At 51.1% G+C, this 25,587-nt stretch overlaps 1 protein-coding gene across 7 annotated transcripts in view; it reads left to right on the forward strand.

Annotated features, from left to right (window-relative positions):
- The window catches only part of FRMPD3 (FERM and PDZ domain containing 3), a 142,648-nt gene that overhangs the window by 57,544 nt on the left and 59,517 nt on the right, over positions 1–25,587 (forward strand). For 2 of the 7 annotated variants that reach the window (XM_073360768.1, XM_073360769.1), the window contains exon 1: positions 9,405–9,602. The gene's annotated coding sequence lies outside the window, so the exon portion shown is untranslated. The other 5 variants (XM_073360762.1, XM_073360763.1, XM_073360764.1 and 2 more) reach the window with 5 other exon arrangements.

Genomic DNA, 25,587 nt, shown 5'->3' on the forward strand with positions numbered 1-25,587 from the left:
TTTTATTTTGGGAAGGAAGTTATTCGATGTGGGCTCTTGGGGCTAGGAGGGTTAGGCCTAGATGCAGAATAGGGCATTGATGTGCTCTCTCACATCGCGGTAATCGGCCTCAGTGATCTCTTCAAAGGTCTCAGCCAGAACTTGGGCAATGGCTTGCTCAGGTTTCTCTGGAGTTCTACTGTGGTCCTTGTCCCAGTCAGGCTAACTTGTCCGCGCCACTGTGCCGTGAGGGGAGGAGGACCATTGCTGCACACAGGCAAGCGGCATATGGGCCAGGGTGGAAGCCACATTGCAGTAGAAGACCCTCCCTTGCTTCCCAGGTCACCCTCAGCAGCGAGATATCTTCCAAGACGAACTCCTGTGGAAAATGTGGGGACAGTGTTCAATATAGGGGCCTGGTGCCGAGATTGACTCTCCCCAAGGCACAGAAACCCAGAGGACAGTACAGCCATGAAACAATCAGTCACGCTTGACCCTGTGATTGCTCACCATTTTGGGGCTCCCGTGGGTTATGTGTGCTCGCTTTGGGATGGGCAAATTATGCTATTGTGTAGACTGGGCTTGCCCTTAAGTATGAGGGAATCATTGCTCTGTCTGGTGTGAACAACGCTGCCTCTGTTAAGTGTTGCATTTTGCCTTTACAGATGCAACCTTGAGATCTCAGCCGTCCATGTTATCACCGGCCAAAAGACTCCAAAGAATCAGAAAGAGGCCACGTAGAAGCGAGGAAGATGTGTTGCATGAAGTCATGCAGCGTTCAAGTAATGAAAATCAAAAAGTGCAGGAGTGTCAGGACAGTGAAAGGAGGATCCACCAGCAGAATGAGGAGCGCTGGCACCAAAGCGCGGTGCTCCGGCACCAAAGCACAGATTGGCTGATAAGCATGATGGAGCGCCAAGCGGACTCTATCCAGACCCTCATAGCCATGCAGGCAGAGCACTACTGCGCACACTCGCCCCTCCCCCCCCCGACTGCAGCCCTTGTCCCAAAACTCTTTCCCTTGTGTCCCCATGTCACCTCCAACCCACTTTCCCCAACATCTGGGTTCTTACTGCCACCAGCTGCCTCCAACACTTGTAGCTTCACCACCCAGCCCTGAAAACTATGAGCCTTACCCTCTGCACTCAACCCCATCTCCATGCAGTATAGCCATCCTGAAGTGCAGCACTCATTGCACAGCACTCCAGACAGGAAGGCTGAGTATGATAACAGGACATATGCAAATCTGTGATTGTACCGTTCCCCACCCCAACCCCTTGCCCTTTGTTTCCCAAGCAGTTGTGTTTCTTTTCAATAAATGGATTTTTAGGCTTTGAAAACATTCTTTATTATTGCATAAAGTAAAAGATACCTTAGCCCAGGAAAGAAACAGGCACTGCAAGTCAGCACAGCAAACACAGATTCCTACTAACATTGGAACCACTGCACTTCACTCCCGTGCAGGGCACCAGACATTACTGGTGGCTTTCAGCCTCAAATTGCTCCCTCAAGGCATCCCTAATCCTTGTAGCCCCGCGTTGGGCCCCTCTAATAGCCCTGCTCTTTGTCTGTTCAAAGTCAGCCTCCAGGTGTTGAACCTCTGAGTTCCATGCCTGAGTGAATCGTTCACCCTTCCCTTCACAAATGTTATGGCGGGTAAAGCACGCGGATATGACCATGGGGATGCTGTCATCGGCCAGGTCCAGCTTCCCATACAGAGAGCGTCAGCAGCCCTTTAAATGTCCAAAAGCACACTCCAGTGTCATTCTGCACCGGCTTAGCCTGTTGAACCACTCCTTGCTGCTGTCAAGGCTCCCTGTGTAGGGTTTCATGAGCCATTGCATTAAAGGGTAAGTGGGGTCTCCAAGGATCACAATGGGCATTTCGACTTCCCCTACAGTGATCTTCTGGTCTAAGAAAAAGGTCCCGGCTTGCAGCTTCCTGAACAGGCCTGTGTTTCAAAAGATGTGTGCATCATGCACCTTTCCGGGCCAGCCTGTGTTAATGTTTCTGAAAGGCCCACGGTGATCCACAAGAGCTTGGAAGAACCATAGAGAAATACCCCTTCTGATTAATGTACTCGGAGGCTAGGTGGGCTGGTGCCATCTATGTGTGCCATCTATCGCCCCTCCACAGTTAGGGAAACCCATTTGTGCGAAGCCATCCACAAGGTCATGCACGTTACCCAGAGTCACGGTTCTTCTGAGCGATTAATGGCCGTGCAAACTTGCATCAACACGATTCCAGTGGTCGACTTCCCCACTCCAAACTGGTTAGCGACCGATTGGTAGCTGTCTGGAGTTGCCAGCTTCCAGACTGCAATAGCCACCCACTTCTCCACCGTAAGGGCAGCTCTCAATCTCGTGTCCTTGCGCCATAGGGTGGGGACGAGCTCCTCACACAGTCCCATCAAAGTTGCTTTTCTCATCTGAAAGTTCTGCAGCCACTGCTCGTCATCCCAGACTTGCATGACGATGTGATTCCACCACTCGGTGCTTGTTTCCCAAGCCCAAAAGTGGTGTTCCATGGTGGTGAGCACCTCCGAGAATGCCACAAGCAAACTCGTGTCATATATGTTACTCGAGTCGATGTCGTCGGAGCCCTCACTGTCACTTTGGATCATAAGGAGTAACTCGACTGCCAAACGTGAGATGCTGACGAGACTCGGTGGTTCACCACCCAGGGGAGGCAGGGAAGTTGCCAGGGTTGGCTCTGGTTTTCAGGGGGGGAGTTCACTGATCTCCATCTCCATAACTGGGAAGTGTCTGTCCTCAGCTGTGCTGCCCTCTGACTGAGAAGGAAATACAGCTGAGTGTTTGAATGGGGGGCTTGGGAATGTGCTGGAAGGGGATATGAAAGGCCCCTGTATGTCTCATGCACTCAGATAAGGAGTTGTGTTTCTCAGGTCTCCACTGACTGTCATGATGGTGACCTCCTGTTGGAGTGGTGACTCTTTGGGGGTGGAGAGCTCTAAGTGGTGGCCCTGCCCAGCGTATCCACTTTGAAATCTCCACACACCTGGGGTTGACTTGGCTCTGTGCCAGCCAAGGCAGGCCACTGAGTGTAGTGCACTTTACTGTGTGCATGTCTCTGGGCTGAGACCTCCATCCTGATCCACTCTGTAGCAGTGATTACGATTCCAGACGCTTCTTGTGAGAGGAGGGATTTGGTCCCTTGTCCCTGGCCACCTCCTCACCCCACTGCTGTGTCAGGTGCTGTCGGCATGTTGTCTGCCTGGCTGTAGCCTTCCTGTCCTTTAGGTGCGTGCGGCAAGGATTGCTGGGGCTGGGGGCTGATTTCGCTTACAGCAGGGTAATTCTGTTGCCTGGAATGGAGCTGTTGTGGATTTATGCTGGTGTAGCTGAGATGAGACTCTAGCTCCTGGCTTTACCTCTGAGCCACTGTGTGAGTTTGGACAAGTCACTCCATCTGTGCTTCAGTGAAGGGGGATTATCAGCTTCCCCACCTGGCCCAGGAGGGAGGGGGGCAAAATTCATTAGCATCTGTAAAGAGCTTGGGGATTCTGTGGTCCGAGGCACAGGGTAGTGTGCTAGCTGGGAAGCACTTTTGGATCCTCCGGGATGGAAGGTGCTAGAAGGCTGTGAAGTTTTATTGCAGATCTGGCAATGAGGAAGAGTCTTGCAATTACAGAGCACTTTTCCTTTCGCAGCATCCTGCTGGGGAAGGGACATGTGGATTCTGCCTTTTGCCATCAGCTTTGTTGATTTTTAGGACGTGTAAAATACAGCCAAGGCACGTTCTAGGCACTGTCCATGGCAGCAGGCCCAGAAATGCCAAGTCCTTCTCCATTTGAGCCCGTGTGATGGATCTGGTAATGTTCAGAATCACGGATGGCATGAGGCAAGATGGTTGTTTCTTGCTTGGCATTCAGTATATAGCCTAAAAAGAAAAGGAGTACTTGTGGCACCTCAGAGACTAACCAATTTATTTGAGCATGAGCTTTCGTGAGCTATAGCTCACTTCATCAGATGCATACCGTGGAAACTTCAGAAGACATTACATACACAGAGACCATGAAACAATACCTCCTCCCACCCCACTCTCCTGCTGGTAATAGCTTATCTAAAGTGATCATCAAGTTGGGCCATTTCCAGCACAAATCCAGGTTTTCTCACCCTCCGCCCCCCCTCCCCCCCACAAACTCACTCTCCTGCTGGTAATAGCCCATCCAAAGTGACCACTCTCTTTAAAATGTGTATGATAATCAAGGTGGGCCACCTCCAGCACAAATCCAGGTTTTCTCACCCCCCCACCTCCCTCCAAAAACCACACACACAAACTCACTCTCCTGCTGGTAATAGCTTATCCAAAGCGACCACTCTCCCTACAATGTGCATGATAATCAAGGTGGGCCATTTCCAGGACAAATCCAGGTTTTCTCACCACCACCCCCCCACACACACACAAACTCACTCTCCTGCTGGCAATAGCTCATCCAAACTGACCACTCTCCTTACAATGTGCATGAAAATCAAGGTGGGCCATTTCCAGCATAAATCCAAGTTTAACCCTCCAACGCATTATTAAGGATCTACAACCTATCCTGAAGGATGACCCAACACTCTCACAAATCTTGGGAGACAGGCCAGTCCTTGCCTACAGACAGCCCCGCAACCTGAAGCAAATACTCACCAACAACCACATACCGCACAACAGAACCACTAGCCCAGGAACCTATCCTTGCAACAAAGCCCGTTGCCAACTGTGCCCACATATCTATTCAGGGGACACCATCACAGGGCCTAATAACATCAGCCACACTATCAGAGGCTTGTTCACCTGCACGTCCACCAATGTGATATATGCCGTCATGTGCCAGCGATGCCCCTCTGCCATGTACATTGGTCAAACTGGACAATCTCTACGTAAAGGAGTGAATGGACACAAATCAGATGTCGAGAATTGTGACATTCATGGACCAGTCGGAGAACGCTTCAATCTCTCTGGTCACGCAATCACAGACATGAAGGTCGCTATCTTACAACAAAAAGACTTCAAATCCAGACTCCAGCGAGAAACTGCTGAATTGGAATTCATTTGCAAATTGGATACTATTAATTTAGGCTTAAATAGAGACTGGGAGTGGCTAAGTCATTATGCAAGGTAGCCTATTTCCCCTTGTTTTTTTCTAACCCCCCCCCCCCCCCCCACATTCTGGTTAAACTTGGATTTATGCTGGAAATGGCCCACCTTGATTATCATGCACATTGTAGGGAGAGTGGTCGCTTTGGATAAGCTATTACCAGCAGGAGAGTGAGTCTGTGTGTGTGGTTTTTGGAGAGGGGTGGGGGGGGGTGAGAACCTGGATTTGTGCTGGAGGTGGCCCACCTTGATTATCATACACATTTTAAAGAGAGTGGTCACTTTGGATGGGCTATTACCAGCAGGAGAGTGAGTTTGTGTGTGGGGGTGCGGAGGGTGAGAAAACCTGGATTTGTGCTGGAAATGGCCCAACTTGATGACCACTTTAGATAAGCTATTACCAGCAGGAGAGTGGGGTGGGAGGAGGTATTGTTTCATGGTCTCTGTGTATATAATGTCTTCTGCAGTTTCCACGGTATGCATCCGATGAAGTGAGCTATAGCTCACGAAAGCTCATGCTCAAATAAATTGGTTAGTCTCTAAGGTGCCACAAGTACTCCTTTTCTTTTTGCGAATACAGACTAACACGGCTGTTACTCTGAAACCTGTCAGTATATAGCCTTGCACTCTCCCTCATGGTCCTGTACCAGCTGTGGACTGGCTACAGAGCTTGCTTATACACACCAGATGTGTTAAGTGTAAGATCCTTTAATGCTCTGCCAGGTATGGATGGGTTGTTTTTTTAAATCAAAGCAATTTAAATCACAAGTTTAAACCATGACTTAAATCAGCAAGCAGGAAGCCTTGATTTAAATAATTTATTTTAATTATGTTTTGCATTTGTACTTAATTATTTTCCTAAAGAATGGTTGATTCTGACTAGCTGGTGACCATTAAAACATGTTGTTTGCAACTAAAAATAGTCCTTTACCCTAAATATGGTGCTTCTTTTTGCTAGCCAGGAGGAGACACTGTAGCAATTATATAGCTTACCTTCATTTAGATTCTGAATTTTTGAATTTTTTTATGTTAGAAAATGGTGAATGATGCATTTCTCATTTACTAGATGATTCAGTTTTTACTTGGGATTTGTGTCAAGCTCTGTTTGGGTGGAAATTCAAAGTCAATTAAAAATACACCAAAAATAGCATCTCAAGGTAGTTTTATTCAATTAAAACTATTAAGTGCTGGATACATAAGAGGGGGAAAAAATTATCAAAACAAGTTTTTGTTTTCCATTTAAAACTAATTGATTTATTAAACAAAGGAAGTACTATCTGTAGTGAATGAATTGAACAGATTGTTTCTGGTGACCCTGTCCTTCAGGATTTTAGAACTAATAGATCTCTTCCTCTCACAGCTAGTTGTTTATAGAATGGAAGAGGACAACAAGCTTTCCTCCTTTTTCAATTCATAGTTGGTTTAAAAGAACTAATCATTCATCTGAACTAGCTGAATAAACTGAAATTAAGAAACTATTCTCTCTGCACCTGCAGAAGAGGCTATTGTTCTCAAAAGCTGGTTTAGCACTTCAAAAAACTGGTTCCAGGGACATACCCAGTGACTTCCCCCAGTCCAGTGGTCTGGCTTTCTTTAAAACTTAGCAGCAAGCATGTAGTGGTTAATAGTATTTTTTGTAATTAATTTAAATTATTGTAATAGATTATAATAAATTTAGGCTTTAACAGAGGTTGCCATATTTTTAAATTTAATTTTAAAGAGGTTTATTATAAAAAAACCCCCAAACCCTATGTTTAATTACCTTTTTAACTCATGGGGTTTATATTCTCCTGATAGAAGAGGTTTGGGGCACATCTGGTGGTTACTGGGCAGGAACTGCCAATGTTTCCAGCTTTCCCAGCCATGCCCAGGGCTGCATTCCCCAGTGCCTTCAGGCTCAAAACTTTGCATGCTCTGCTGTCCCACTCTGAGCACTGCAGCTTCTGGCATCTTCTGGCTGCTGCAGGGATCAGAGCTGCAGCTGCTCCAGCTGTTCTCTGCACAGAGCTTCAGATCCTGGGCTGCCCTGGTTAGTGCAAGAGCAAAACTGCAGCCATCGCAGCGGCTCCCTTCCCAATGCTGCGGGGCCCTGGTGTTACAAGCAGGATGTGGGTCTGGAGTGCTTAGAGCACTCCAGCTAGTCTCTACGACCTTCAGCTGTCCCAGACCCAGAGCAGCAGCTCTTCACCATGCTGACCTCTGTGAAGCTGGCGTGGTAGTAGGGTCACTACTGACTTGCATTCATGAGCAGGGATGATGGGTTTTTTCAGTTATATTTCACATGGCCAAGGACTGCAGCCTGAGGGTTTGGAGCAGTGATTCGTACACACAGGACAAAGCTCGATCCATCTGAGGTACCCAGCCGCACCAATCCTGCGGTATTTCTTCCTGGCTCTTCCCCCATTAGGTCTGGGCTCTGGAGACTGGGATAATGTGTGAGGAGGTGATGGCCTGCCCTAAATCTCTCACCCTCCCCCTGCCAGAGAGAAAAGTGCTTGTTGTAGAGCACAACATCAAGCCAGTTACAAATATTTACCTTGTGTCAGTGCCCCACTGAAGCCCTCTAGGGGCTCTTAGCGGTGTGAGCTTCCCCATGGCAGTGCCCTGGCATAGCTAGCTAGGGGGCCCCCGCGGTGTGAGCTTCCCTGCGGCAGAGCCCTGACAGAGCTGACTCGGGGCCCCTGGCGGTGTGAGCTTCCCCATGGCAGTGCCCTGGCATAGCTAGCTAGGGGGCCCCCGCGGTGTGAGCTTCCCTGCGGCAGAGCCCTGACAGAGCTGACTCGGGGCCCCTGGCGGTGTGAGCTTCCCTGTGGCAGTGCCCCACTGAAGCCGGCTAGGCAGTGCCCTGTCGGAGCATTGTGAGCTGCCTCACAGTTATAGCAGTGCCTGTCATGCAGTGTGACCTTCCCCGCAGCAGTGGCCTCTGCTCCTTCCAGCCGCTCCTTTTCCACTCTTGTAATGGGAGATGTTGCTTTAAGCAGCCCAGTGCCTCCCCCCATAAGCTGCTGCTCATGTCTTCATCGGCAGTGCGGTCCCGTAGCCCCACGGAGGAAGGGCTTTCCTCACCTCCCACTGCATAAAGATCTCCTGAGTGGAAAGCTGCTGCCAGCACCTGCTCCAGGGTGGTGTGTCCCAGGACAGGTACAGTGCAGGCAGCAGCACTGCAAGTCTCTCCCTGCCTTGGCTTGGAGGGATCCTATAGGGCAGGGGTGGGCAAACTTTTTGGCCTGAGGATCACATCAGGGTTGTGCAACTGTATGGATGGCCTGGTAGGGAAGGCTGTCTCCCCCCAAACAGCCTGGCCCCTGCCCCCTATCCACCTACTCCCACTTCCTGCTCCACTCAGAACCCCTGACCCATCCAAACCCCCCTGCTCCTTCACCCCTGACCGCCCCCTCCCAGGACCCCCGGGACCCCACCCCATCCAACCCCCCTCCTCCCCGCTCCTTGTCCCCAGACTGCCACGACTCCTATCCACACCCCTGACCCTAACTGCCCCCTGGGACCCCACCCCCTATCCAACTCCCCCTGCTCCCCATCCCTTGACTGCCCCTCCCAGAACCTCTGCCCCATCCAACTGCCCCTTGCTCCTGTCCCCGACTGCCCTTCAGGACCCCCTGCCCCTTATCCAACCCCCCCGCTCCCCGCCCCCTTACCATGCTGGAGCCAGCCACGCTGCCGTGCTGCCCGACAGGAGTGGCGGGCCAAAGCGCTGCCCGCATGGCGGCATTGCTGCAGGGGAGAGGGGGCAGCAGGGAAGGGCTGGGGGCTAGACTCCCTGTCTGGAACCTCAGGGGCCGGGCAGGACGGTCCCGCGGGACGGACATGGCACACGGGCTGTACTTTGCCCACCTCTGCCATAGGGGGTGCCAGGGCAGGTCAGTCTCCACGACCCTTTCGCTCATTGGCCTTTGTGCTGCTGCCCCCTGCCCACGTGGGGCTGCGTTGAGACCTACCAACTCAAGTTCACATTGCCGTCGAACAGCCATGGCTTTTGGTCCTTGCCTCCCCCGGGCTGAATTCAAATCTTCAGCCCAGAGGGCAAAGTCTCTGACTGAGCCATTCCAGCCCCGGCTTTTAATGCACCTCTTGTTAGAACAAGCTCAAACCCACCCCCCATTGGGGAAACAGAGCAGCAGAAACAATTTGAAGGGGACACCTGCTCCACAAGCCTACAGTGTGAGTCCTGGGGTCTAGCTGCCAGCCCCACCTAGAAACTGGTGAGCTGCAGGTCACTGCTCCTTGGTGGGTATAATGTACTAGCTCCCGGTGTCGGCTTCTTGATCTGAGAGCGAGCGAGCGAGAGGCGGCTGTGTTTACCAGCTCGCTCCCTGCCGTGGTTCTGGGGCTGAGCCAGCTGGCTTCTTTAAGATTCTGGTCACAGCAGGTGCTGATTTTCTAAGGCTGGGGTGATCTTTCTCTTTCTACAGACGCCGTGGTCCGTCCGTGCTGGGCAAAGAGAGGGGACAGAGGAAGAGGTCAAGTATCCCGCCAGCCGCCTCGGCTGTAGGGAGCAGACAGTGAGTATCATGCACCACGAAGCAGCTCGTAAGTAGACAAGACTCTCTTGGCTTTTATTATATTTGGCTTTGTTTTGGAAATATTTCCATCTCCGCTGAGCCCAGGGGAGGGGCTGGGGCTAGGGCTGGGGGAGACCTGGCAGCAGTGATGGCTAGAATGTTGCAGTGAGATACCCTGTGTCCCTTCTCCGCTGTGTGTGTGTTTGTCGCGCAGGCAGATCGGTGGCAGCTCTCGATCTCTTTTAAAGCACTACTAGTCCCTGTTCATTAGAGTCAGATTTATTGGAGTCACAGAGAGGGGGAGAGAGAGAGGGAGAAGCTAAATCAAGTCCTTAATGAAATGGTCGGCCACTTAACCTGTCAGCATTACAGAGACTCCAAAATGCTGAAGGGGGAAAAGGAGCAGAGGGAATCAAATGCCGATTTTGCCTCCTGCTCATTGCAAGAAGGGTGCTGGGAGGAGGGAGTGAGCTGTTTGTCTTTCTGAGGCTTGGTATTGTCCATACCTGCTCCCGCAAGGCACCTAGCTTTGCCCCACTCGAGACCTCCCTGTTTGAATCAAGGATGGGATTTCATTCCCCATGCCCAGTCAGTCCTGGGCTTCCCTTCATGGCTCCATCAGGAGACCTCATTCTGTTCCAGAGGCAGGGGGAATTCAGGCTGTCAAAGTGTCCCCTTTAGGCCTTTCTCGCTCTGCAAGGGTGAGAGGAATTTGGGCTCAGGGACCATTCAGTCCTAGGATTCCCCAGCTAGTTCCATGGTAATCCATCCCCCTGCTTTCTGTTTGTGTATGGAACGGAAGGGTAAGCCTTTTAGGCATAACGGCTCTAATTTATAATTCATAATTTAGCTCTAAGGGTTTCACTCTCATCCGGTGCTTCTGTACATCTAACTATGGAGAACAAAAAACCTGAAACCTCTCCAAATCTGAGAAGAAATGCAGGGAGCCTCCAGCATTGATAGGAAAACATTGATTGGAAGGATCTGCAAATCGGGCAAGCCCCCTTCTCCGAGAGGCATTCAGACGGGTTTCGTTGGATACAGACAGAGCCCCTGTACCCGCGCACACACATGGTGTTAAGCTCATACCCCCACCCCTTGCACACATATGCCCAGGGCTCTTACAAATATATCCATGCACATGAGCACCCTGCATGGAGTCTTTGATATGCTTCTGCATAGAGATACTGATCCCTAGAATACAGTCATGCCCAGGGTCCTTGGATACATGCATGCACGAGAGTGTCCCTGCCCCACACAGACAGTTCTGTAGCATGTGAACATACAACCCATGTGCTATAACACACACGCACCAATGGGCAGGCTGGTCTAACACACACAGATACAAACATCTGTTCAGGGGACAGAGCACTGGGCTGGGACTCTGGAAACCTGGGTCTATTCTCAGTTCTGCCACTGAGCTGCTGGGTGACCTTAGGCAAGTCCCTGCCCCTCTCTGTGCCTCAGTTTCCCCTCCCACCTTTTCTCTGTCTCTGTTTGGAGTGCTGACTCTTCAGGGCAAGAGCTGTCTCTTCCTATGTGCAAATACATAGTGTCTGGCCCAGTGGGGTGTTGATCTCAGGTGAGGGTCTCTTGGTGCTCCTATAATCCCGGTAGTAGTAATGTAGTCAGGTGTGCAGTCCCCTGGGGCAGACATACCCATGCATGGGCATGTGATCCCCAGCACAGCCACCCCGAGCTGTGAGCATTGCAGACTTGCCCGTGATGTTGGCCCCAGGCAGGAGATGATGTTTCAATGAGATGTGATGCTGCTCACAGTGTTATTAAGATGCTGCTCACTCTCTCTGGCCATCGCTTCCTTTCCGTGGACCTGCTGCTCCGCTTGAAGCAGGTTCGTTAGTGTTATGCTGTCCTAGAGAAGGGTGAGATGCTGGCTGGCAAAGGGAAGTAGTAAAGCATGACCAAGAGTTAGGAAGGGGCGAGAACTAGGCTCTGACTAGCTTGGCAAACTGGCATGGGGATGGGCTTACTGAGATGAATGCAGGCCAGGAAGCAGTGACTGAAGGTCATTCCCATTTGCTGTCCATTTGGTGCTTTATGTGTGATAAGTTTGGTGGATCTCAGTCAAGTCTCTAGGAAGACACCTGGCCTCGTCACTAACACCCTCAGTACAGTGGGCACTGACTGGCTTCCTTGTCAGTCTCACGGAATGGCCAGTGACTGAGTGGGCCCTGGAGACTGAGCTCCCCTCTCAGCCGTCAAGGGGGCACATTGGCATGCCCGTGGGGGGAATGCTTATCCTGCGGCTGCAGCTGGGCAGGAGATTAAAAAGAGCCGCAGTCGCTCCCTGCTGGCTGCCTCTCTGCTGCAGGCAGCTGGCTCCCGCTGCACCAGCCACCAGAGCTGTGCTTTCTACAGCAGGGCAGAAGTGGTTAGAGAGCTGGGAGCCAGCCGCTTGTAGCCGTTGCCTGCCACAGAGTCCTGGCCCATCAGCAGGGATGGACAGCACGTTGCTCGGCTGGGTTCCAACGTGTGGCCAAACCATGGCTGCTGGAAGGTATTGCCTTTACCAGTGCTAGAGTCGCCAAAGAAGGGAACCTACCATTCCATGAGATGAGGATTCCTGTGGTGACTGCTACACGCGCCGGAGCAAAGAATCACAGAGCTTGTGGCCGGGCAGCATTCAATCCACCAGCCTACTCTCCAAAAACACAGCCCCTCCCACGTCCCCTTAATAGACACCACTACCCCAGAGCCATAAGGCAATTTCCAGTCCTAAGTGATGTTATAATTAAACTGGTTTCAGAGTAACAGCTGTGTTAGTCTGTATTCGCAAAAAGAAAAGGAGTACTTGTGGCACCTTAGAGACTAACCAATTTATTTGAGCATAAGCTTTCGTGAGCTACAGCTCACTTCATCGGATGCAGTGAGCTGTAGCTCACGAAAGCTTATGCTCAAATAAATTGGTTAGTCTCTAAGGTGCCACAAGTACTCCTTTTCTTTTTATAATTAAACTACCACTAGAGGGCATTTCACACTGTGGTTTAGTTTGTCAAGTATTTACTACTGTGGGTGCCTACCTGAGAGGCCGCGGCCCCTTCTCCTGGTGAATAAATCTGGGGGCTGGGTCGTTTATCAAAATGAGAGGTTATTTTTGTGCCTGTTACTTCATTCATTATGTTCCTGCTGTAGAATCATAGACTATCAGGGTTGGAAGGGACCTCAGGAGGTCATCTAGTCCAACCCCCTGCTCAAAGCAGGACCAATCCCCAACTAAATCATCCCAGCCAGGGCTTTGTCAAGACTGACCTTAAAAACCTCCAAGGAAGGAGATTCCACCACCTCCCTAGGTAACCCATTCCAGTGTTTCACCACCCTCCTAGTGAAAAAGTTTTTCCTAATATCCAACATAAACCTCCCCCACTGCAACTTGAGACCATTACTCCTTGTTCTGTCATCTGCTACCACAGAGAACAGTTTAGATCCATCCTCTTTGGAACCCCCTTTCAGGTAGTTGAAAGCAGCTATCAAATCCCCAATCATTCTTCTCTTCCGCAGACTAAACAATCCCAGTTCCCTCAGCCCTTCCTCATTAGTCATGTGTTCCAGTCCCCTAATTATTTTTGTTGCCCTCCGCTGGACATTTTCCAATTTTTCCACATCCTTCTTGTAGTGTGGGGCCCAAAACTGGACACAGTACTCCAGATGAGGCCTCACCAATGTCGAATAGAGGGGAACGATCACGTCCCTCGATCTGCTGGCAGTGCCCCTACTTATATATCCCAAAATGCCATTGGCCTTCTTGGCAACAAGGGCACACTGTTGACTCATATCGAGCTTCTCGTCCACTGTAACCCCTAGGTCCTTTTCTGCAGAACTGCTGCCTAGCCATTCGGTCTGTAGCCGTGCATGGGATTCTTCCGTTCTAAGTGCAGGACTCTGCACTTGTCCTTGTTGAACCTCATCAGATTTCTTTTGGTCCAATCCTCTAATTTGTCTAGGTCCCTCTGTGTCCTATCCCGACCCTCCAGCGTATCTACCACTCCTCCCAGTTTAGTGTACTTGCTCTTGGTTAAAGCTCTGTTCCTCTGGGAATGCATGCAGCACTTTAGAAGGGGGGCTGGCTTCTCCTCACTGTGTGGACGGCCTCAGGAGCTAGAGTTCCCAAAGAACCCAGTCCCCAGCATGCACAGCGCTTGAGACTCTGGCTACTTGTTCAGGTGCCTAGATGGCAGTGGAGGTCCCCTGAAAATCTGCCCTGCCAGATAGCTGTCTGTTAGGCCGGTACTGGAGGCTGGTGCTTTAGAATCCATCTTTTTTTCTCCTCAGTGCATATATTTGGGGAGGGACGATGGGGGAGGATATAGGACAAGGGAGCTAAAAAGAGGACTTGGGAGTCAGCCGTGGCTGCACAAAATGGAGTTTCACTTACTGAATTTGGCTTGGAGAGGGAGCAAAACAGGTGGAAGAGGAGGCAGCAAAGTGGGATGTCCGGACACACGTCAGGCTCTTGTGCGCTGAGCAATCCAGCTAGAGCTTGTCTGGGGAGCTCAGAGCAATGGAAACAGTGCCCTTCCCTGACCAGTTCTAAGGAAAGCTACCCAGCCATGTCCATAACGCCACCACTACCCAGGCTGCCTGTCAGCAGGATAAATACTGCCTACCATTCCCCCAGCACATACGCACGCGCTACCCTGTTGGCATCAGGTGAGTGCTCTTAGACCAACTTCACGTCACTGTAGCTGCTTGGTTACTGGAAGGCGCTTAGCAGGAGGGATGAGACAGTGCGGCTGTGCCAGTCTCCTCCCAGAAGGAGGTGCTGTTGAGGGAAATGGTGCCAACCATGAGGGGGTAGAGGGCGAGAGAAGGGGAGAAAGCAGAAGGGGTGGTAGGGCAAGATACTGGGACTCAGAGCTACCGGGGGATCCAGGAGCCAAATTCCAGCCTGTGCAGGAAGGGGATAAATAAAGTAGATGGTGCGAAGGGCAGAGCATCAATGTCAGCCTGTCCGACAGGTCCTCTGGGGGCCAGTTTGCCTGGGTATGTTTATGCAGCTGACTTGTGTCACCCGGTGCTTGAAGGCTGCTGCGTCTTGTGGCCCAGCAAACGGTGACTCAGTGCAAATCCGGGAGGTGTCGTGGGGACAGCCTCAGGACAAGCCCCGTAGGGACAATGGTCTGGGGGGCAGGGGAGGGGCAGTAGGGTGCTGCCCAAGCTCAGAATGGTGGGTGCCTCTTGCATGCAGTTAGTTGAGTAGCCTCTATTCCTGCCATGCTGCAGCTCTATTTAAATACAGGCAGTTCTGTTGCATACAATCAGGGGCAGATTGTGGAGGAATAGGGACCAGTCTTCCAAAGACAGGAGTGGGTCCCTCCAGATCAGCTGATTTATGGTATCCCCTCCCTCTCAGGACCTCTGTCTATCCTGTTCTCACCACATGTGCTCTCCTGGCGATAGCCCTATGCACTCCTGGAGCATCTCTCAGCCAAGGACCTCAATGACCTGGAAAGGTCAGCCTTGCCTCCAGCACCCCGTGTGGCCTTATTCCCAGTTTGCCAGAGGCAGAGAGGAGCTGTGACCGCCTCATGGTCACACACTGACTCAGCGGCTGAGCTGGGGACTAGCCCAGTGCTTTAGCCACAAGACCCTCACTGCAGATGGAAGCTAAGGCTCAGCCAGGTTAGGTAACGTCTTCTGAGCTAGCTGAGGACCTGAGAACTGATCCCAGTCTCTTGGTGCTCTAAGCAATACAGGCTCCACCCCTACACACACTCTTAGAGCAAGTAGGCTTGACCCACCCCGTCCTTGCTTGGTGCACAAGGGGGGTTGTGCCCAGTGCGAGCATGAGCAGAGGCTGCCTGTGAGTGCAGGGTTCAGGAGTAGCTGTAACCCCACTCTGAGCCACAGCGACTCCCTCGCCCTTGTTGCAGGGTAATGAAAGGGAGGAGCAAGGACACAACTGAGGGAAGTTTGACCTAAATCCGACCTCCACCATGCTGAGGCCCCAGACTCCTCTCTGTGGCCACTCTTTGTGTTGTAGTAGCCCCTAGAAGTCCCACTGTGCACTTAGGGAGAGACAGTCCCTGCTACAAAGCGCTTCTGATCTAAATGGAGGGAGGGTGCAGCGGAGGTACGGAGAGAGAGAAGGTGCCTTGCCCAGGGTCCTGTGGCCAATCAGTAACACAGACAGGCATAGAACCCAGGTCTCATGCCTCCCATGCTAGTGTCAAAGCCACCGGACCTCACTTCCCCTCTGCTTCTGCTCTGAGGCAGGAGTAACTGGAGGGGCCTAGCAGTGCTCTCATCAGTGCAGGATCAAGCTCCCAGTCTGGCTCAGCACTTGTGGTTTTTATTCATACATACAGCTCTGTGCACTTATGAGGTGGAGGAGCCAGCCCAATTGGATCGGTGATGTGGCAGGTGATGTGGCAATCTGGGAAGGGCTTGGGTGGTCCCACGCCCTGACACATCAGCTGAGAACCCAGCTCTAGACTCTTCCTCTTGCTCCAGCTGTTAACTGATGTACCTGGATCCCCCACCAGCAGCAAGGGCAGCCATTGCTGTTCCGTGGAACACTGACGTCTGCGACAGTCCAGCTCCCCACTGGCCTAGGAATAGATCATTCTTTGCACCCAGATCAGATTGTGAGCATCTTACACATTGTACAGCCCTACAGGCAGAGTGGGTAAGCTCCTTGTGACTCGTTGAGTCTGTGGGAGCAACTTCCAGAGTGATCCGGCTCCCTTGGGCGGGGTGTTCTGCTGCCATTTCTCTTGGCACCAGTTGGGGAGGAAGAGGCTGGATTCTATATTCTGATGAGGGCACCTATCCTGCCTCACCACAGCCAGCATCAGGGCAGCACTGTTCTGTGGAATTAGCCTCACCCCAGCTATCAGTCCTCTAGAGCCTAAATAACAGGGCCCCTATGGGCTCCCATCCAAGATGGAGACCAGGACGGGAGGCTGGTGCTGCCATGTGTTCTCTATAAAAATTGTTCTTGGCTATTTCCCAGCTCTCCTGCCGCACGTACTCTGGATCCCACATGCATTGCAAGGAGAACACCGAGTGCAGACTGGCAGATGGGGGAGCCATACTGTGTTCTGCGGTAGAGCCAGGATTTCAGCTGCTCTGTTTACCTTTGGGGTGTTTGGGGCAGAAAAGAAGGGTTGGGGGGGCAGGATCAGTAACTTTGGCCGCAATCCTGCAAGATCTGTACATGCAAAATGCCCATGGAGGTCAGTGAGAGTTCTGTGCATGGATTGGGCCCATTAGAAAAGAGATGACACCTTTAAATATCCATCCACGGGCTCCTGCTCCTTCTGATGATTCCATTTTCCCAGCCTGAACATCCTCTCCTGAGCTTCTTAGAGTCTTCCATCTTCCAGGGAGATTGCCAAGAAATAGACACTTTTCACTGAAAATAGCTGATCCGGTTACTGGGGAGTTCACTGGAGGCAACGAGACAGACGAAAATGCAGCCCTGCTGTGCTCAGTCCTGCTCTTCCCCTCCCATGGAGGGGCCAGAAGCGGAGTCCAGCCAGGAGCGGGCATGCTGGAGGATGGACCCTTTCCAGCTCAGAATGAGGTTTAGAGAGTGGGGCCTGGGCAAGGTTGTGTGGAACCATTGGCAGCCTTGCCATACCCCTCTGAAGCCGGGGATGTGTGCCAGAGCTGTGTAGCATATTTGCAGCCTGCTTCCTATTCGGCAGCAGCCCCCAAGCCTTCCCCACTGGAGGCAGACATATCCTTAGGCCCTGTGCACTGCATGCTGACTGAAATTAGCTCAAGTAACAACAACAGGGAAGTTGCTGCAGCACGAGCTATACAGCCCTGCTTAGCGCCATACATTCATACGCGGGCTGACGCCCCCTGTGCTGCCATGGCTACACTGCTGCTAGTACTCAAGCCAGATTTTTGTTCCACCTCCCGGTTGCAGCATATTCATACCCTGGCACAGCAGGAGGAGCCCAAGCACTCCTGCCTCAGGTTAATAGGAAGCCTGATGGAGAGCCTGCCTGGTGGATCCCCTAGAAAATAGAAATTCTGAGTTGCCTGGCAGGGACGAAGCCTGGCCATTGACCCCTATGTTTGGGTGTCTCCCCAAAGTGCCCCTGTGTAGCTGACACCTGAGTTTGGGAATGGGACTCCTTCTTGAGGAGCTCTCTTCAGGCCTGGGGATCTTCCCAGTGGGTCCCTGCCCCACCAGCTTCTGTGATCAGGATCTGGAGTCTCTCCCCTGGGCCCGCATGACACCTCCACCCATGTTCAGTATTCAGGGTCTCACCCAAAGGTGCCAGCACCCCTGGTGTCCAGGCTTGAGAGAGAGTCTCTGTCAGGCAACTCTGTGCTACCATACTTGGTTCCAGGAGAGAGGCTCTCTCCTTAGCCCCATGCTGCCAGCATGTGTCTTTTGGAGCTGGAGTTTCCCCTGAGGGACTCCACGGGCCTGACCCTCAGCTGTTGTGATCTGGCAAAGCCCTATTGACTGCTGGGGAGCCTGCTGCACATCTCCATCAGCTGTGGTTCAGAAAGGGCCCTTTCCTGCAGCTCCCTGTATACTGCTGACAGGAGGGCTGGAGAGCAGGGCTCGATCCTGAGAATCCCTGGACTGTTTCTGGGTCCCTGCCTGGCTGCCACCCGCATTAGGAGGCAGGGGTTTCCCTTGAGGGTCTCTAGGCTGCCATGCAGAGACCATGCCTTGTTATGGAGACTCTTCTTCTGTCCTGCCCCTTAGCCCCAGGGCTCCACAGTCCATTTCTCCTCATGCCAGGGAGCAGCACCACTACCCCCAGGCAGCAAGAGGGGTCTGTAATGAAGAAGAGGCTGCTATGTTGTTAGCAGCAGTTGGGCTCCCTAGAAGGGGCAGCCAGGATGTCAGCAGGTCTCTCTGCCCTGGCTCTTCCTCCTGTCTTGGCTCTGAGAACATTTCCAGGGGTGCCAACGTGATGAAAAAAGACCCAGCCTCGATGAACATGCTGGGTTTTTTTTTCTGCTGTCTAAAATAGCCTGAGGTTAGAGCCCCCATCCATCAGGCTGGCGCCTGGGGCCAGGCCATGCAGGTTGCCACCTCTGCTTGATGGATGGGCTCAGAGACGGGTAGGCTATCAGGGACGAACTGAAGGAGCCAGCTCTAGCACTTCCCCAGGTAATTTTTCATAGTAAGAATCCTCCCCAGGCTGGCTGGCTGAGGGCTGTGAAGAGCAAAGGGGAGAGGATTTCACCAGCTGAGCTGCCCGTGGAGTCCCTTTCCCACCCTCCTCTCCCTCGGTGGCTTGGGGCCAGGACCCTTTCCACAAGCTCAAGCCCATGTGCTTGGGTGGCTCTGAGCAGGGTGAGCGAGACGCTTGGTTGAGTATGGCAGACCCAGAGCTCCCATGCAGAGCAACATGCATCTGCTTAGTCTGTCTCAGCTCCAGGCTGAGGAGGGAAGGCAGCTAGTAGGTTTTCAGTAGAGCTGGGCGTACAGTTTCCAACGGAGCAGTTTTCCACTGGCAAATGCAGTTTTGTTGAACTTGAAAACATCATGTGAGAACAAGTTGATTTCAGGGACGTTTTTGACAGGAAAGGATTGAATTGAGAACAAATGGTTTTCATGTTCTTGTTTCATTTCCGTTTTATCAGTTCATTTCCTTTTGTTTCAATGTTGATATGATTAATTGTAATAGCATTTTAATAGTATCTGACATATTAAGAAATGTATTTGTTTTGACATTATCTAAACAAAGTGTTTTTACCATAGCGAAACAAAATGATTCAACATTTCCAAATCAAACATTTTTGGCATTTCCATTCCCTGAAAAATGTCAATGTTTTGGTCCGATTTGGAACAAAACAAATTTTGAAATGTCATAATTTCCCACAGCATGGAAGATTTGTTTTCCAGTGTTCAGCATCAGGGACAGAAATCAGGGCCTGGCGTGGTCTTGTGTGTCTGCGGCTAGCAGTCAGTAAAACTGGGCTCTCTGCTCCCAAGGCTTGTGATGCTGAGGGTTTCTCAGGTGTCTGCAGCCCCTGCCCAGTGTCCAGATGCACCCACACTCTACACTGGTTTCTCTTCCCCTCTCTGTGTGCTTCACACTCCCTTTCTCACTTTCTGCCAAGTCCAGATTAAGGCAAAGGCACTATAGGCTGTGCCAGGAACCCCAGCTCCTGGACTCATGTGATGTGATCAGAATCTTAATTTGCACTGAAAAATAATAAAGTTTTTTCTACCTGAGTCTGCAGAGAGCCTGATGTGATCGCTCTAGGGGGCAGCTGCCCCATGCATCTCCAATAGGATGGTAGCTACACCTGGAAGAGTTGGGGGGCCACCCCACTGGAGGGGTCTGAGTGTGGCTGGAAGAGTAGGGTGCAGCAGGCTGGCTTACCCACCCCAGCAGATACAGCCCAGCATCAGGGTCAGAGCTGGGAGGCTCTTTGCCACTACCCCTGTCTCCTTTTGTGGGGGACCCCTTTTGCTGCCACGCCTTGGAGAAGCAAGAGGCTCAATGCTGATGTCTCTGGCTGTATGGGAGGGGACAGACTTTCTGCCATTGGAAGTGCTGGATGGGGCCATAGCATGGGTTTGGAGGGTGCAACCATGAGCCATAGTGTGCCCAGGGCACAGGATCACCTGAATCCAGCCCTGCTCTGTGTCCTATGTGTCTTGTTCTCCCCCATCACTCTGTCTGTGCCTCTCCATCTCCTCCTCTCTCCATCCCTGCTGTCTGTCCACTTCTCCCCTCCCTGCTGAACACCTGGGAGGAAGGTTATTGCTGCGCCATTCTCTGCGTGACAAAGTTTCCTAGCAGGCCCATGGGTATCTCACAGCTCGCTAGCAGAGAGGACCCTCCCTGCACCATGCCCTCAGCCTTGACACAGCACCGACGGCATTATCACCCAGGGGCCTATGAGATCCAAGCCCACCAGTCCTCTCACTCCTTACGTGTTTTCCTCTGCAGCATGACACGCCGCTGCAATGTGCCTGGGACAAATTCAGACGTGGTGTAAGCAGGCACAATTCTAATGGAGTCCATGGAGTGGTACCTGCTTACACTACTGTGGGTCTCAGTTGGTCCCCCTGTGCCTGTTGGGTGGAGCAGATTCCTGGATGGAGGGAGACATGCTCCTGATTTGTCATCTCCACCCCGCACAAATCTGAGGGGAATTTGATTCCACCCCATTGCTGCATCTCGTGGTGCCTGGGTGTTGGTAGCAGTGTGCTTTATGCTGCGTGGTCATCATGAGGTAAATGTTCCCAACAGTTATGGGGCAGGAGTGTGCCCTAGCAGCTAGAACAGGACACTGGGAGTCTGAACTCCTGGGTTCTAGACTCAGGTGTGTCACTGTCTTTGGGCAAGTCACCAAACCATTCGTGCCTCAGTTTCCCCATGTGTAACCTGGCAATAGTGCTGACTTGCCTCACCGTGATGCCAGATTATTAAGGTTTGTAGTGTGCACTGAGCTGCTGGGATGGAAGGTGCTAGCAGAGGGCAAGGAGAAACTGTGGGCCTTAGCTCTGTAATCGGTGCCTTCAGTGCTGAAAGCCATTTTCAGGCTCCCTCTGTGGCCTAGAGATATGGACGGCTTCCAGCCTCCCTCTGGTAAGGACAGCTCTATTGTGAGCTGTTTAACACCCTGGGAGCATCCCCACTGTATGCCTGAGCAGGGCTTGGAGTTCTGGGGCAGGATTTGGGAACATAGCCAGTGCGGTGTGGCTGCTGAGACGCTGCAGACGTGATGATCGGTAGAGCCACTGTAGGGCATGTACTGCCCTCCTCATTGAGCCTGTCCTGGGACACTGTCTCCTGAGTGCCCATGCAGGCTAGATGACTAGAGGATTTAAGTCAGGAGAGAGCATCAGGCCACAGATGTGTCCTAGGTACTGGAGAATGTGGCACAGACAGATGTGTTTTTACCAGCCAGCAGGAGCTAGGAGAGTGTGAAAGGGGAGGCATTGGTGCAACCTGAGACTATACTAGTGAGCTCATGTGTGGAAAGCATCGCTGGCTTCTCAGGCACCAATCCTGAGTGGATCAGATTCATGTGGGACACCATGGGATTCATCTCCTTTTGATGTCAGCAGGAGGCGTGCCTGCTTTGGCCGGGGCTGCATTTGGACCATTGTCCGTGAATGGAAGCTGCGGGTGGAGGTGTTTGTTTTTTTCCCATCCGGAGTGTCCCAGACCCTGCCCAAAGTCAGGGCGGTTGCCTCGTGCCATTCTACTGCAATGATAATGCAGATGGCCAGTAAATAAAATCCCTCACATTGTTTGTCTCTGATAAGAGAGATTAAGCAAGGAGTTGAGGGGAATTTTGAAGCATCCCTGATGAGACTGGGTCTCCCAGGATGAGACTGAACAGGGACAGGTAAATGCACAGCAGACATAGGCACCCGCCCTAAGCACAGCTAGAAGGGCATGAGCTGCCATTGCAACTGCTTAGCACGCCTGCCCTCTACCCTGACACTGTAACCTCCCTTCTTGATCCCTTTTTCAAGGTTGATTGTAGCAAACCCTTGGTACCAGCTGCAGTGGGACTTGAAATCAGGCCCAGGTTCTCTTGATTTCAGTGGGAGTTAGGCACCTCTGAGGCTCTGGCCTCCATCTCCAAGAGCAGCAGCCCTTTCCACATGGACTAGAGTCGGAGGAATCTCACTTAGCTGCTGGTGGTAAAGGGCCTGAGACATGCACAGCGGAGCAGTTCTGGTTCCATCCCACAGAGGGCAGTGTTGCACTGATACAAACTCACCAGTTCATAACGATAATATAAGCCTTAATGGTGGCTTCTCCGGAGTAATGTTCATGGAGCCACTTCTCTTAGCCCTCCAGTTCCGGGTAATCCCCGGAGAGCAGGACAGATTCCATTGGCAGACCTCACCAGTTCTCCTGGTCAAGTGGAGTGGCCTTGATCCAGCAACACACTTAAGCATGTTCTTCGCTTTAAACCCATGCCCGCTCCCACTGAAGCCAATGGGAGCATTCACATGCATGAGTGCTTGGCTAGATCAGGGCCTTGCTGCCCAGACAGCAAACAACCCAAGGAGGGTCAATGCAGAACAGGCACATGGTTCTCCTATCCCACATGACAAAGCAACTGAGCAGGGAAAGCCTGGAGGGAAGTAGCCTGGCAGGGGAGAGTCTAGAAGCTGTAGGAAGAGGCAAAGGCAGAGTTTGAATCTGGTGACAATTGACAACGTGATGATGGGGTGAAAGAAATGAATAATCAATGCGTGCCCAGTGCACACTCTGTGCTTGTTCTTTATTGCAACAAAAAAAGAACCAGAACTGGGTGTGTAACTTGGAAGAGATACTGCTCTAAAGTGAACTTTGCCTCCTTTCTGTTTGCAAAGTGTCCCTGAACAGCTTGTAACTGACTAATGTTAATGGAAATTTGTGGAATATTTTCAGGGAATTATTCTTCCCAAGCTGTTCAGTGCACATATTCAAACTGTGCGAAGTGCTGGTTAGTTTGGATTGGCTACGTGGGATGCTTCTGCTCCCCAGTTGGCTGACTGTTACTCTTAGAGCCAGGTTTTTGGTTCAAATACTCACAGTGGAAGGCTTGGCTACGTGGGAAAGTGGCACCTACGGTGTAAACCAATTTACTTAAACCTGTTCAAACCCCTATGTGGACGCTGGTTGAAGAGGGGCTTTTCCAGTTTAGCTTCAGTTGACTGGGAACAGTTTACACCAAACCAAAATAAGAACATAAGAACGACCATACAGGGTCAGACCAATGGTCTGTCTAGCTCAGTATCCTGTCTTCCAACAGTGGACAATGCCAGGTGCTCCACAGGGAATGAACAGAACAGGTAATCATCAAGTGATCCATTCCCTGTCACCCATTCTCAGCTTCTGGCAAAGAGGCATCCCTGCCCATCCTGTCTAATAGCCATTGATGGACCTATTCTCCATGAATTTATCTAGTTCTTTTCTGAACCCTCTTACAGTTTTGGCCTTCACAACATCCTCTGGCAAAGAGTTCCACAGGTTGACTGTGCGATGTGAAGAAATACTTCCTTTTGTTTGTTTTAAACCTGTTGCCCATTAATTTCATTTGGTGACCCCTAGTTGTGTTATGAGAAGGAGAAAATAACACTTCCTTATTTACTTTCTGCACACCGGTCATGATTTTATAGACTTCTATTATATCCCTCCTTAGTCGTCTCTTCTGCAAGATGAAAAGTCCCAGTCTTATTAATCTTTACTCATATGGAAGCTGTTCCATACCCTTAATCATTTTTGTTGCCCTTTTCAGAACCTTTTCCAAGTCCAATATATCTTTTTTGACATGGGGTGACCACATCTCCATGCAGTATTCAAGATGTGGGTGTACCATGGATTTATATAAAGGCAATATGATATTTTCTGTCTTATTATCTATTTCTTTCTTAATGATTCCTTAATGATTTTTGACTGCCGCTGCACATTGAGTGGATGTTTTCAGAGAACTATCCACAATGACTCCCAAGATCTCTTTCTTGAGTGGTAACAGCTAATTTAGACCCCATCATTTTATATGTATAGTTGAGATTATGTTTTCCAATGTGCGTTGCTTTGTATTTATCAACGTTGCCCTTCTTTGACTGAAGTAAGAGTTTCCACATGGGTTTGTACCAGTTGTAACTGGATGGGCTTAAAAACCATTTTAAGTTAAACTGGTGCAACTTGCCCACATTGGCCTGAGAGTTAAAAATTTTGTTTTCTCAAATATTATCTAATAGTTTGCTGTTCCTGCAGCTATTCTTCCAGTAAAGACAATGGCTCAGCATGAAAAATAACCAGATAAAACCGAACCTTACTAGGACTGTAGGCTTATCGCAGTAAGGAAACTGCAGAATGTACCTCATCGTTGTAAGTGGTGTAACTGTACCACTGTGTGCACTATGGGGGAAGGGGGGGGGAATAGCTCTGAATTTCAATCCTTTACTATAGATTTAGAAGATTTTTAGATTTTTGATTTATAGATTTTTGCTGTACATCTTGTGCTTAGGAGGTGGAGAGGTATTCCCATGGGTTGGGCCCTACCAAATTCACAGCCATGAAAAACGCATCATGGACTGTGAAATCTCGTCTCTTCCCGTGAAATCTCCTGTGTGCTTTTACTCTATACTATACAGATTTCACAGGGGAGACCAGTGTTTATCAAATTGGGGGTCCTGACCCAAAAGGGAGTTGTGGGGGGGGTCGCAAGGTTCTTTTGTGTGGGGGCAGGTTGCAGTGTTGCCAACCTGACTTCTGCGCTGCCTTCAGAGCTGGGTGGCAGGAGAGCAGCGGCTGTTGGCCGGGCGCCTGGCTCTGAAGGCAGCGCCCCTCCAGCAGTACCACAGAAGGGTGGCAATACTGTCCCGTCCCATCCTTATGTCTGCGCTGCTGCCTTCAGAGCTGGGTGGCCGGAGAGTGGCAGCTGCTGACTGAGGGCCCAGCTCTGCAGGCAGCCATGCAGAAGTAAGGGTGGCAATACCACACCATGCCATCCTTACTTCAGTGCTGCTGCTGGCAACGGCTCTGTCTTCAGAGCTGGGCTCCCGGCCAGCAGCCGCTGCTCTCCAGCTGCCCAGCTTTGAAGGCGCAGAAGTAAGGGTAGCAGTACCACAACCTCCCCTACAGTAGCCTTGCAACCACTGGACAACTCCTTTTTGGGTCTGGATCCCTACAATTACAACACCATGATATTTTAGATTTAAATAACTGAAATCATGAAATTTATTATTTTTAAAATCCTATGACCATGAAATTGATCAAAATGGACCATGAATTTGGTCAGGCCCTACCCATGGGTGAAGTAAAGCAATGTGTGGGGAAGACCAGACTAAAGTAATGTCTGTCTGATCTTATCTGGAATTTACACCACACTCATCATCCTAGGCTCTCAGATACTAACATGGAAGCTACATTACCCAAGAGAGGGTGGGGTCTTCACGCCAGAGTTAGGATCCATTGGTAGAGAGGTTTAGAGGAGCCTAGTACTGAATGGTCATGGCAGCTCATTCTCCCCTCCCATGGGAGGAGTGCTTCCATGTTGGGGTTAATGTCCCATGATG

This window comes from Lepidochelys kempii, chromosome 9 (assembly GCF_965140265.1).
Source record: "Lepidochelys kempii isolate rLepKem1 chromosome 9, rLepKem1.hap2, whole genome shotgun sequence".
Lineage (NCBI taxonomy): Eukaryota > Metazoa > Chordata > Testudines > Cheloniidae > Lepidochelys > Lepidochelys kempii.